The sequence below is a fragment of the Nomascus leucogenys genome, chromosome 16 (assembly GCF_006542625.1).
Source record: "Nomascus leucogenys isolate Asia chromosome 16, Asia_NLE_v1, whole genome shotgun sequence".
NCBI classification, from domain to species: domain Eukaryota; kingdom Metazoa; phylum Chordata; class Mammalia; order Primates; family Hylobatidae; genus Nomascus; species Nomascus leucogenys.
In genome coordinates, this window is record NC_044396.1 from 24,432,189 (window position 1) to 24,446,810 (window position 14,622).

Here is a 14,622-nt window from a genome sequence, read left to right on the forward strand (position 1 = left end):
GTATTAATCCCAGTACCCAATAGTTGTTTTTTCTGCTTCTCTCCTTCCTCCCACCTTCCACCCCACAAGTAGACCTCAGTGTCTGTTATTTCCTTCCTTGTGTTCATGGGTTCTCATAATTTAGCTCCCACTTTTAATTGAGAACATGCAGTATTTAGTTTTCTGTTTCTGAGTTAGTTTGCTAAGGATAATGGCCTCCAGCTCCATCCATGTTCCTGCAAAAGACAAGGTCTGGAAGAACATCTATTTTAAACCAGAAACTGTTTTAAATGTTGAGAAAAAAATTAGAAATAAAAGTTGTTAATAACCAGATTTTATTTGACCCATAAAATAAACTATTAGAAATTTATATTGTATTTTTTACTTTGCTTGGCTCAAAGGTATTTTTGTGGCTTCAGATTCTGAGAAATGACTTTTCCTTTTAGTGACCAAGTATCTTTTAGCATCCCGTCTACCAAATGCTATTTTATCTCCCCTTAATTTACTCTTTATCACAATAACATCAGTTCTCAGTCATGGCTAAGTGTATTTTTCAAGCTCATTGGTGGCTGAAGCCACTATTTTCTCTTCCCACCTAGATGTCAGGAGTTGAAGAATGGCAGTCGATTTTTTCCTTAATTTTCCAGTGCTTCTTTCTATACTGTCAAATCATATTATAAGGAAGCAGCAGATAGGATTCAGGCTACACTGAGAAGGTAAATCATTAACTAAAATTCTTCCTATACTACCACAGTCTCCAGTGCAATATAAGAAATAGTTCTTTGTCTTTCTTTCTTAACGATTTTGGTGGTCCTTTTCTATAATTGGGGGAAAATCTGTAATCATATCAAAAAATATAAATTTTAGTAACATTTAAAAATATTCCAAATTATTTTACTAAAGTAGTTGTGCATTTAAGTGATATTTTAAAGTCTTAGGCATTTTATTTCTCAGTTTAGAGATTTAAAAATGACCAGACTATTTAAATATTGAATACCTACAGCAATAACAGAGAAGTCTGAGTAAGGGTGTGAAATATCTTTGCAAAATTCCTATCTATATATTTTTTATTCTATACATCTGGAAGTATAATTCTTTGGATTTCTTTTCAACTTAATGTGATCCAATTTATATAAGCAGGAATCTACTAAAAATGAAGAAATACTACTTTTTAAAATAAAAAAAAGTTCTTTTAATATCTGGCACATTATACTGTCATCATTTTTTAAACCTGGTTGGTATTACTTTTTCTGAGTAATACCTAAAGAAGTTCAGTTTTATTCATTGGAGGAAATCTAAAAACACTATGAGAAGTTGCTTTTTTTGTAAAATATGCAGTTCTTGAAAAGCGTATTTTCAGTTTTTTCCCTAATATAGATACAACTTGACAAAAGTGTGCTCTAAAATATTTTAACTGTATTTATATATTGGGGAAAATGAAATTTTTTAATGAATATCAATTTAGAATTCCACTCAAATTTAGCTTAAAATAGAAACATTAGAGAAAATGAGAGGATGATCCATGTAAGTTGAAGTCAAAATATTTTGCACAAGGGCTATTTATATAAATTAAGGCATATGTTAAGTTTCAGTAGTTTCAATCTATTTCTATTACTTAATCTGTAAAGGAAGAGTAAAAAGGAAACCAGCAAAGTGCTAATATTTTCTGTCCAGAGTAGAAGTGGAAATTTTGATTATGGCACCATCAAATCTTCCTTTTCCCTTGATAGCCAGAAGCAATTTATATTGTCCATCTCAGATTTTTTACAGATATTTCATAGCTAGGGTCTGAAAGTTTGGTGGAAAACTTTATTACTGATTCAAAGATTTTCAATATTGTCCCTATTTTTTCTCAAAAGAAGAGTTTAAAATCTAGACTCTCACCAATTTTAAATACACTGGTTTTGCCAAAGGAAAAATTTTCTATCTCCCACCTCCATTTTTTAACTTACTATCCCAAATTAATGATAGTGAATTAAAACATTCAGATATTTACAATTTTAGTGGTTAAAAACAAATTATAATAAATTAGAAATTACGTTAGATATTTTTATGTCAAGGCATGCTTTACTTGGAGTTAAATCAAGACATCTGTATCTTCTTTTTGCCATAATTCATGTATTTAAAAAACATTAAAAATTGAGCAAACGCCATAAAAACGAACAAGATCATCTCCTTTGCAGGAATGTGGTTGGAGCTGGAAGCCATTATCTTCAGTAAACTAACAAAGGGACAAAATACCAAACACCACATCTTCTCACTTTTAAGTGGGAGCTGAACAATGAGAACATATGGACACATGGAGTGGAACAACACACACTGGGGCCTGTCAGGGGTGCAGGGGGAGGGACAGAATCAGGAAGAACAGCTAATAGGTGCTGGGCTTAATACCTGGATGATGGGTTAATCTGTGTAGCAAACCACCATGGCACACGTTTACCTATGTAACAAACCTGCACATCCTGCACATGTACCCCGGAACTTAAAAGTTGATTTTTAAAAATTGAGCCAAAATTTGTAAACCAAATTGAATAACTGTCAATATATTTACTATAGCTCATCCTTTGTGCTTTTAATTAAAACTTGTTTGCCAACACTTTTTATTTTAAAATTTCCTTTCTTTTACATGTCTATACTAATGAAAGTAGATATCTGAAAACATTCAGATTAGGTAAGTTAAGTTTTCAAAAAATTATTATAGTGGCAATAATTGACATTAAAATATAAACAACTACTCTACCTCTTACTACTAAAAGACTGTTTTGATAAAACTCTTACTTAAAAAAATTCTGTCAGTACAAGAGAAAATGTAAGATGGATATATAAACTGCATTTAAGAAAAGCAATAAGGTAAGGAATTTAAGTGGATAATTTAAGAGAAAAAATAAGACGGTTATTGAGGGTACTACAGTTAAAAGGCAATTTTTTCATGTATTAATCACAATGCCCCATCTGTGCTGACATGAGCCTAATCTCATAATTGAGTTCCCTTTGACATGCATAAAAAACTGGTCCTAGCTGGAAGAAAGAAGGACCAGTTTAATTTCACATAAAGGAATTCCACAAAAACTTTTACCTCTGTAAGATTTGACTTAGGTTGGGGGAAGGTTTTATCACTTCAGCATTTCATTTATAACAGCAACATACTTTCCATGTTGATGAATTAAAACCACAACAGAAACTGTTATACATTTCTGGTATTTTGTCAAATGGTCTTGGTTTGAGGTCCCCTAAAAGGTTGACCTTGAAGTGAAGACCAGGTGTTGGTAATTTATCAGGGAGCTGGTCCCAGGAATCACAAGTGAGGACATAGGAAAGAAAAGACAGGGAGGGAAGAAAGACCATGAGCAAATTTCTGCTGTGAGCAACTGGGACTCAGTTCAGCAAGGGGATATCTGAGGCAGAATGTGTGTTTCTGTATTCCAGACTCTGAACTTGTGTCCTTTGTCGTCTAACTCTGGTGTCTGACCATGCCATACCCTTTGGTTGAGCAAGTTCCCCTGGCAACAGACAAATTTCATGTTGAATTTGTATTTTCAATACACTTTTACGATATGTTAATCATTTGTTTATTCATTTCATTTTATACATGTTAGACCTCATTCACAATATACATGTTAGTTGGTCAGCAAAACTACCCAATTTATTACTTGATGAATAAAATAAATGGTGGCAAACATTTACAAAACTAGAAAAGTTTCCTGGTGTTTTATTTTGAAAATTCTACAACTGAAAACAGTACTAGAAACGTACATCCACCCTTCACTTTGTTTTATAATTGGTTAATAGTTTGTCTCATTTGCTTTCTCTCTTTAACCACAATATCATTATTGCAACCCAGAAATTTAGCATTAACAAGACAATTTATTTTAAAGTCCATAATTTTAAGTTTTCCAAATATCCCAAAAGGTATTTTTAGATGCATTTTTGACTGAAGAATCAGCCAAATATCAACAGTAACATATCGTTGTCTAGATATTTAATCTTCTTTAATATAGAAGAGTATTCCAACTTTTTTGTTTTTATCACATTTATATTTTTGAAGGCCCCAAGTCAGTTGTCTCATAGAACATGTCAAATGTGAATTTCCCTGATTGTTAGCTACTAACATTGAAATTAAACATATTTGGAGAAATATAACGTGTGATTTGTGTGCTTTTTATTATATCTCATCAGAAATTTCATAATATTAGTTTCTTTCATTATTAGTGATCCTAAATTTGATCACTTGGATAAGATAGCATCTGCGACATCTTTCCACTTAAATTTATCTTTTTTCATTGCAATTAAGGAATGAAAAATCTCCTTATGATTTCTCCTGTAACTAGAAGCAAGTGACTATCCATTTCCCTATCAAATTTTTACTCAACGATTTTTGCATGCATTCATTACCCTTCCTGGAAACACTGATCACTTTAGTGGTTGTGAAACAGCGACTTTCTGGTTTCAGCATTGCTTTTAAATGTACTATGCAAAGTTTCTTAAGCAACGAAGAGCCTCTCCCTCCCTTTTTGAGTATCATTAAGTACTCTTGAATTCTTTCTTATCCTCTTAATAAATGTATAGGGTCCATATTTCATAGATGCTGGAAAAAGACAGGAAATCCCTGGATCAGAGGCAATAGAACTTTTTATAACATAACTGGTAGCAGAAGCCTCACAGCTGAGAAATTCCAAGCATAGAGAACCCCAAACATAAACAAGCATCACAAATTGGGTAGTTTAAACAAGAGATGTTTATTGCCTTACAGTTTTGGAGGCTAGAAATCCAAGATCAAGGTTTCAGTGGAGCTGGTTCTTCCTGATGAGAGAGGATCTGTTACACATTTCTTCCCTGGCTTTTGGTGGTTTGCGGGCAATATTTGGCATTCCTTGACGTGTAGATCCCCCAGTCTCTGCCTTCATCTCATATGTTTTCTCTACATTCACTTTCCCCCTTATTATTAAAGACAACAGTAACATATGACTATGGTCCATGCTGATGACCTCATCTTTTTTTTCTTAGTATTTTATTTTACTGTAGTCAGAATACTTAACAGGAGATCTATCCTTTTCACAAATTTTAAGTGTACAATGAACAGCCATTTCACAAAAGAAGACATATAAATTGTAAATAAACACAGAAAAAGGTGTTCAGCATCATTATTCATTAGAGAAATGCAAACCAAAACTATAATAAGATACCACTACATACTCATTAGAATGGCTAAAGTATAAAAGACTGATCATATCAAGTGTTGATGAGGTTGTAGAGCAACTAGAAGTCTCAAACCTTGATGACAGGTATGTAAACTCACTTTGCATAACACTTTGGCAGTTTCTTAAACAGCTAAATGTGCATGTACCATACAACCTAGCCATTCCACCCCTATTTGTTTACTCAAGATGAATGAAAGAATATATCCACACAAAGACTTGTTGATAAATGTTTATTACAGCTTCATTGTAATAGTTAAAACCTAGAAGAACCCAAATGTCCGTCGACATCTGAATAGATAAACAAATTGTTATGCATCTATTCAATGGAATACTATTCAGCAATAAAGATAAACTATTAATATGTGCAACCAGATAGATGAACCTCAAAATGCTGAATGAAAGATGTCGGTGAAAATGAGCACATACTTTATGATTCCATTTGTATGATTCTAGAAAATGCAAACTAAACTACAGAGACAGAAAGCAGATAAGTAGTTACACAGGGAGGACTGAAGAGGGCAGAGAGGAAGGGATTACGAAAGATTACAAAAGAGTGAGAGGAAATTTAGGGGATGATGGTCATGTTTATTATCTAAATTACGGTGATTTTTTTTTTTTTTTTTGAGAAGGAGTTTGGCTCCTGTTGCCCAGGCTGGAGTGCAATGGCGTGATCTTGTCCCACCGCAACCTCTGCCTCCCGAGTTCACGCAATTCTCCTGCCTCAGCCTCCAGAGTAGCTGGGATTACAGGCATGAGCCACCACGCCTGGCTAATTTTGTATTTTTAGTGGAGACAGCATTTCACCATGTTGGCCAGGCTGCTCTCAAATTCCCGACCTCAGGGGATCTGCCCACTTGGGCTTCCAAAAGTACTGGGATTACAGACGTGAGCCACCATGCCTGGCCGGTGATGGTTTTATGATTTTCTGGTATATACATATATCAAAACTTATTAAATGTTATACTTTAAATATGTTCAGTTTATTACTTATATTATACCCCAATAAAACTTTCTCATTTTAAAAAAAGATAAAAGACCTCATAAAGGGCCTGCTGGCAAACCTGTCTAATCTTCCTTTAGAGAAAGATAATATCTTATTTATCCTGGTCAGGATGTAAGTCTCTTCTGCACCAGAAGGAGCATTTGTATCCCTCTTTGCTATACAAATATCCTTAAAATTATAGTCTGGAACAAAAGCGTCAATGCCTTTATTCAGAACATGTGCAAAAATGTGAGTGACTCATGGAGTTTTGTCTCTCAACAATATAATGGTGGCATAATCCATCTCCACTATTCACTCTGATTTTCAAGTTTTCCCAAATTTGTTGACTGGGAACACATTAAAGTTGGCTCATGTGTCTTTCAAATATGTCCCTATTTCTTTATCTTCCCTCCCTCCCCGTCTCTATTTCTCAAAATCTTTTTACCATCTAGCACATTAAAGTATTCTATTTTATGCTTTCCTTTCCCCAGACGAGGCGTTGACTATTTATCTAAAGGTGCCTTGTTTCTTTTTAGTAACAATGGTATTCCAAAACCAAACCCTGAATGCTTGACTGTCTCACACCCCTAGGGCTATTCAGTGACAAGTTCATATATTCATACTGAATCTTACAATTCAAATTCAGCACCATGCAGTTCTTCCACATCTCCTAGACTCTATATTTTTGTATTTCTTCTCCCACAGTGAAGAACTTGGTTCTCAAGAACCCCAACACACTTGTTTGCTCCACCTTCTCTATAATAGAAATATAAAAGTTTCAGAATTTCTAAACCAATATCACAACAAACAACAAGTCTACTAAGATTTCAAGATTTTCTTGAAGCTTTTTTTTTGTTGCTGTTCTTAGGGTATACTAAGAAAAAAACCATGAAAGAATTCTGTATATACATAACTACATTACAAAGGCATAAACAGACAAGTGCCAGAGCAACACTTAAACTTTATACCGTATTGTAATGTAATCTCGTTAGGTAATTTTCTCTTCTGTTTCTGGATTAATCCTTTTTGTATTTCTTTTTACAAAAATAACCACATATTTACATATTAATACTGTTCTATATTTTTTCTTAACTGCAAATCATAAACCCATTTAACAGATCATGAAGACTGTCCTAAATTTGAACTCCTGAATACAACTATTTTAGTGAATATTTCATTTTTGGGAGATTGTTTTGTTTATCAGTTCTTATGCATAGACATTTAGATGGCTGTTAATATTTTGCTATTTCAAATAATTCTTTAATAAATAACCTGTCTGTAGGTTATCTTGTATGTCTGGAGCTGTACTTTCAATGTAAATTTCTCAAAATGGGATTACTGAGTCAAAGAGGCAATCCTATAGAGCTTTGTTAGATAGTATCACATTTTTATGTGTAACTAGAGATACATAATCATCAGTAAATCATATATTTTGTAGCTATTATAAGAAAATAATGCATACTGTCTTTTGGGAGTTAAGCTTTGAAATTTATGACTGTTAGATTAAATATGGTGAACAGCCTTAAGCTTTATCTAAGAGGGAACTTTACAAATACCAAATAGTATGTGAATATACTAGTTTTTAGAGCAGTTATTTAAATTACCATTAAAACCTAAATTTAATTCATGATTATCTGCTTACCTGCTTATTAATAACTATGGCAGCTACATTTCTCATACATTTATAAATTATAATCACACTCTACTGTACAGATATTTATGCCTTACTTGGCTAATACAGTGGGATGTCTATGAGTGTAATTAGGTACCTAACCTTAATTATGAAGGCATAAATAGCTAATTTTACTTAGACTTCAGTTAATTGTGAAGAAAAGATATTGTGGCATACATTTGTTTGATGGGTCCACGTAGAGTCTGAATAGACAAAATAAAATTTGTTTATTAAACATGTGATGTAGACTTTATTTTGTTCTTTAAATTTTTGTAAAAATACTTCATAGTATATATTTTCTAGAACTGTGTATATTTATTTATATGCAGTGTTTTACTACTGTATGCCAGAAATTCAAATTATATAGAAGATAGCTTTCAAATTCTAACAAATGTTAAAGTCTCACAAGAAAAATTGAATAGTAATAGTTGTATGTTTGTACTACAATTTTCAATTACACTAAACTTTCAAAACCATTCTAGTAATTCAGTTGTAGGTATTCATTCTCAGAGATTAGTCATAATGTTTTTTATTATTAAATAATTTTATGGTTTTCAAAGCAATTTCTCAAGCATTACTTTTTTATGCTTCACAAAAAGCCTGTAAGAAGATAAAACTGCATTTTGGTTCTGTGGGTTTCATTATTAATGGGTTTGATATCTCAATATGTGTAATGAAAATGTAATATTTGGAGATCTCTTTTTACATTGTTCTTCCAAATCTATAATCATCTGACAAAATTTAAGTTGCATCACTATCGTGGAAATGATTGCAAACAAAGGAGAGTTTGATGAAAGATCCTTGTTGTCACAATTCTCTTACTGTTTTAGGGATTTAGTAGTAAAAAGCTTTTAATATCCTGATTTGCTTCAGATGACATTTTGAGATAATCCAAAATATAATCCTTAAAAATTGAGAAGAAATAAATTATTTCCTACATTAACTAAAACACAGCACATTTTAGTTATCAGGGCATTAAAAATAACTAAGTAGCTTGAAGCTGTTAAGCATCAAAAGAAGGTTGTTTTTTTAAGTTAAAATTGCTGTGTATTAAATTTTGAGGTATGAAACAAACAAAATCAGACTGCATTTATTTCACCTTTAGTATAATGGCAGTTGAAAAACAATGGTTATATTTAAAATGTTGATGATATTATATAATATTTTCACATAATATGGTTTTTATTAATATTATTATAGATATTATAAAATAATATGCATTGGAGCATTTTAATTTTCACACATATAAAACCTATTCATTAGGATGAATGATGTTCTCCTAATGAATGGTTATAAAAGGAAGTTGCATTCTCAGAAATATAAAGCTATGTCATTCATCTCACATGCCTCACTTTTAGGCTTAATATTCAATAATGTATTTCCAGCATTTTGGAGATGATACTCAATATTTTTCTTTTACCTCAAAATGGGGTGCAGGAAAATTTACTTAAGGCCAAATGGCCATCTCCTTGGAGCTAAAATCTCACTGCTTTCTGGCACACATAATGAGTAACCTCTGCTGCATTAATTTTTCTAATATAATGAGTTCTATACAGCTTATCATACCTTTCATTTTTTATTCATTATCATAAAATGATAAAGCCAAAATATAAGGTAATATGCAGATATTTTATGAACACTACTGGATATACCAAATTAACTAAAATAAATAAAAATATTACCTGCAAAAGATTATCACTATGATGTGTCAATATGTTCATTAGTTGGTGTATGGATGTTTGAATTTGGCATGTGAAAGAGAGTTTAGGAGTGCTGACATATAATGTGTATTTACAACACAGTAGGCATTTCATTAATGTTTGTTAACTGAGTGAAACTGTAGGTCACATGAGATTTTAAAATATTGAGACTATATGTTCATAGTTCTCTTAGTAGAGATTTTCTTAATGCATCTATTTTAATAAATTAAAGAAAAATATTATACTCTATATAGCAAGCATTTCCAGAAAAATTTGTTTTTTGTTTGAATATTTTGGTAAATATATTTTAAATATAATTTTAAAATATTAAAAATGATTTTAACAGATATATTAAAGTAGTCATGAAGCAATAATTTGGAAATTGAAAGGAAAAAATTATTTTTGAAAGTTTTGGGGGTGAAAAGTAAGATGAAAGTGAGAATGTAGGTTTTGCATTTACAAAGTTAATGAATCACTGGATGGAATGGAAAGATGGATGTAAATTAATTTGAACTCATCAATATTTTTGAGAACTTTGACTATAGTTACAAGAGATTGGGAACTTGAGAGAATGGTTTTGGAAAGGAAAGAAACATTGTGTGCTTATTTTTTTATTCCAAGACCTGAATATATTTGTACATAGAGATGAAAACATCGGTCGTAGTGATGAGGATGAAGGCACAAGAAAATAAGTATATAACTAGGGGAAAAACAAGATATTAAGACTGGATCAACATTAAAACTGGAGAGGTGAAGATCAGATGTCATGGCACATACTGGCAAAACACGGTAGAATGCAATGAGATGGTAAGATAGAATGGAATGATTATCTGAGACTAAACCCACCAACAGTGAGAAGACAGGTAGTGAAGCAACAGGTTCGTCTGCAAGCTAAAATGTGCAAAGCAATATGTAAACAAGAAGCAAGTCTAGTATAATCATAGGCATCTGATAGGTCCAATGTGAATAATCAACATGTCCTTCTAGCTGATTAAGATCAGGTGATTGGAATTTAGGAACTAGTCAAACTTAGAGATTTCATAGGCAGCAGAGTCCCAGAGAAGGGTGTCAATAACAACATGGGGCTTGAGATTGGACAAACATTGTGCACCACTTTTAATGTCTTATATTTATTTGCTGGAGGACAGAATAATAGAAGACAAGAAAAAATATAAACAAGGCAGGTTGTTGGAGGACAGAAAGAACTAGGTCTATGATAAAAAGAATATAGCAGATGAGTAATCCAGGAGGTATTGGTGCACCACAGAGGTTATAAATTCAAGAAGTAATATGTATTTTAAAAAGTGAGATTCCCATCTTAAAGGAGAAATTTCATTTCAAGAACCAAAAAATAAATTAACTAGATTAAAGGTAGACAAAGTATGCCTTTTGGACCAAATCTAGTTTGCAGGCTGATGTTTTATGACCCAAGCTAAGAGTGACTTTTACAATTGTAAAGGATTACGCACACACAAACACGTGTGCACTCACACTCTTATGTACGATCATATACGTACACACAAAAAGCAACATGTAAACAAGGTTTTAATTGTCCATAATTCCTAATTTATTTAATATTTGGCCCTTTATCAAAAACATACACTAATCCTTGAACTAGATAAAGCTAGATACTTTCAGACCAGGAATAAGTTTACAACTAACACAAAGTAAAACAAAACAAACGAACAACAACAACAACAAAAGACTTGATGCCAAATGCTGTATTGTTTAGAAATCCTGAAAATTTATTTTATAACTTAGATATGTGTTAATTGTAAGCAACTGATAACACAATAGAAAGTAGCTTACATGTTATCACAGAAAACAGTTATACTTCGCTTTGTGCCACTGCTCATAACAACTCTAACAGTTATACTTTGGAAGAAGTCAAAGGGGTTAAGTTTCACAGGATCACCTCTACAGGTAATAAGTTCAATGATGTATTTCTTGCCTGTGATTCTCCTGACTCAGCCCTTATAATAGGGCTTCCAGACTTCACCCCAATGTTCTAAACACCAGTCCACAAGAAAAGGCCTGAACCTCACTAATATGCTCTTCGCCAATCTGTTTTATCAGATATGGGTCATTTTTATCATTGGCTTATGTATTCCTCAGAATAATTCAATCCACCAGTTATCTAGCAAATATGTTTTAAGCATTTATCATATACCAGGCACTGTTTTAGACGCTGAGGGTAAAATGGTGACTAGGATGGAGTCACCATTTTAGAGATAGAGTCCGTTTTCTCAATTAGCTTATAGTTGATTGGATAAAAACAGCAAGGAAGGAAGGGAGGGAGGGAAGAAGGAAGGAAGGGAAGGAATAAAGGGAGGGATAAATTCTATGAAGAGATAAATGAGAGCCAAGAGAACTTTGACAGCTGTTTTAGCTAAAGATGGTCAGAGAATTCTTCTCTGAACTGATATTTCAGTTGAGACATAATCAGAAGAAAGCAGTCATGTGAAAAGTATTCTAAATAAAAGGGATAAGAAGTGCGAAGACCCAGAAAGAGAGAAACAAGCTTGAGTTATTCAAGAGACAGAAAGAAGTTGAGGGTGGTATAGCATTCTGAGCCAGGGGATGGTGGAGGGCAAAAGCACAGAGAGTAGGCAGAGCCACAGAGGCTTCCTTGTTATTAGCTCAAGTGCTTTAATTTGCAAGGGGGCAAAAACTATTGAAGCAGAAATACAGACATTCTTGTGATCAATTTTAACAACCACTAAAAAACATCAAGAGTATACAAAAGGCTGATATAAAATAGTCTCAACATAATTATATGTAGTAAACTTTTATTTCTCTTTTTTTTCCAGGCAAAGTAATTATAATACTATTCTGAAGAAAATTTTCCAAATATATATTGCATTGCAGTTTATGATAAAGTATCTCAGAAATTTATCTGCCGTATCATTTAAAAATTTATGAGACAAAAGATCACTTCAGAAAGAGGTTTTCAGAACTAGGTTACCTGAAGAAAGAAAAAGGTCATTGGGAAGACTTGAAGAAGGGATTAGAATTGTAATAATAGAGGAAGTGGGCAGTAACAGACAAAGCCTGGAGAGATTTTCCCCCTTAAAGAATGAAATAGGACAGTTTGCATGTGGCATAGTGCTTATGTGGAAAAACAGATGATACATCTGGAAATAAATTTTTGGAGCAAATGACTAGGAGCCTGTTCAAAAATGCCTTCCAATTTAAAGAGGGAAATGTTTAGGAAAAGGGGGGATTTCAATGCTCAGCTATCCAATCATCATGTATTAAAAAACCAAGCACTTATTACCACGTACACATTTTTTTAGAACATAATTTTAAATATCTACAGACAAAAACGGGAAGTGACACTAACTACTCTCTATCTACCCACTCATGCCAACCCAGAAATCAGGGCATTCTTTTTCTCCAGATGCTTGTGATTAATGTCCAAAATTGTTTTCATGACTGCTGTGCATCATTGCAAATGCTCTCAACTTTCTTTCCCTCGGACAGCTTAAGGAGTAGTTTTGAGTCTGTTAGTACATCTTAAAACTAGGATGAATGTGATATGCCTACTGCAGCATGGTTTATGGTCTCTTACCATGTCAGGCTCTCATGCATCAGAGCAATGCCTCAATTTTACTGGCCCTTTTCCTCCAAGTTGTTATGACAGAAGCAGAAGGCATACCTGTTACTGATTTATTTATTTTTAAGACCAAACTACTATAAATATTTAACACAGACACTATATTTTAGTTATGAAAACAGAGTATACAGATAATTCAGTTTAAACTATGTTTAAGCCAGAAATTTCTGTAATATTTAACCCTGATTGATTAAACATTTTAAAATCAAGATATGCTCAATATCCGTATATTAATATGTTCATTGTAACTTTCAGTTGACTCTTCATACAAATCTCTGCAAAATTCCATACATCAGCTGATATTGCCTATCTTTTTCTTATCCTCTTGAGAGCTAATACTAAAAATTGAAATTGTATCAAAGTTGAAAGGAAAAAATATATATATATATTATACATGTCCTCGGGAAAGAGGATTTAAGGAAAAGTTTATTCATGGAGCCCACACTCACTGAATGAGGAATGAAAAAATAGCTTTAAATTCCCTAGTGTGTGTTTGATGATAATTTATTGAGGTGATATTTATATAACATTAACTTGTAATTTCATAAACTTGTATGAAGCTCTTTTTAGAATATAACAAAGGTATTACTGTTAAGCTTCTATTTGTCCAAATTCCTGAGCATTTTAGTGTTCACCTTCCTAACTACAGGTGATTCAATAAGCTACAGGTTTAGGTTGCTGAGAATTTCTAAGCTGGGGCCCCTTGACAGGCCATGGACTGGAAAACATAAATGCCATCCTCAACAATGGCCCAAGGTAGAAAATATACCCACTGCAGGAGATTTTTGATCAAATTAAGTCTTAAACCTGATGTCAACAACAAATTATATTATTGAGCCCTTCTGAAATACCCAGTGTCTGGAATGTGTACTCTTTAAACCGAGTTTGCCAGATAAAATACAATACACCCAGTTAAATTTGATTTTCAGATTAAAACATGCTTTAAAAATATAAATGTGTACCAAATATTACATGAGACATAATTACACTAAAAAATTTGTCATTTAAATTTTAAATTTAATCAGCTATCATACATATTTATATTCTAAATCCAGCAACCCAAATTAAAACTGAATATAATCAAAGCTAGACATCATTTTTTGTTTTGTTTGCTTGTTTTCCTCATTTTCTTCCTAGAAGAGATCCTACTGTCTGCCATCTCTAAGTTGCTGCTTTAAAAGGACTGATAGGGACTTCTGATAGTGGACATCACTTTTTTAAAAATAGCTTTTCTACCAAATCACATAAGTCAACAGTGTCCACCCTTTCTAAGGACTGAAGAGAATAGTCTCTTCATACCTGATGTCAACAACCCATTAAGTTATTGACTCCTGTGAAACATCCAGTTTCTGGACTGTGTACTCTTTAAACCAACTTTGCCAGATAAAATACAGGACTCCCAGTTAAATTTGAATTTCAGATTAAAGCATACTTTAAAAATATAAATGTGTCCCCAATATTGTATGAGACATAAT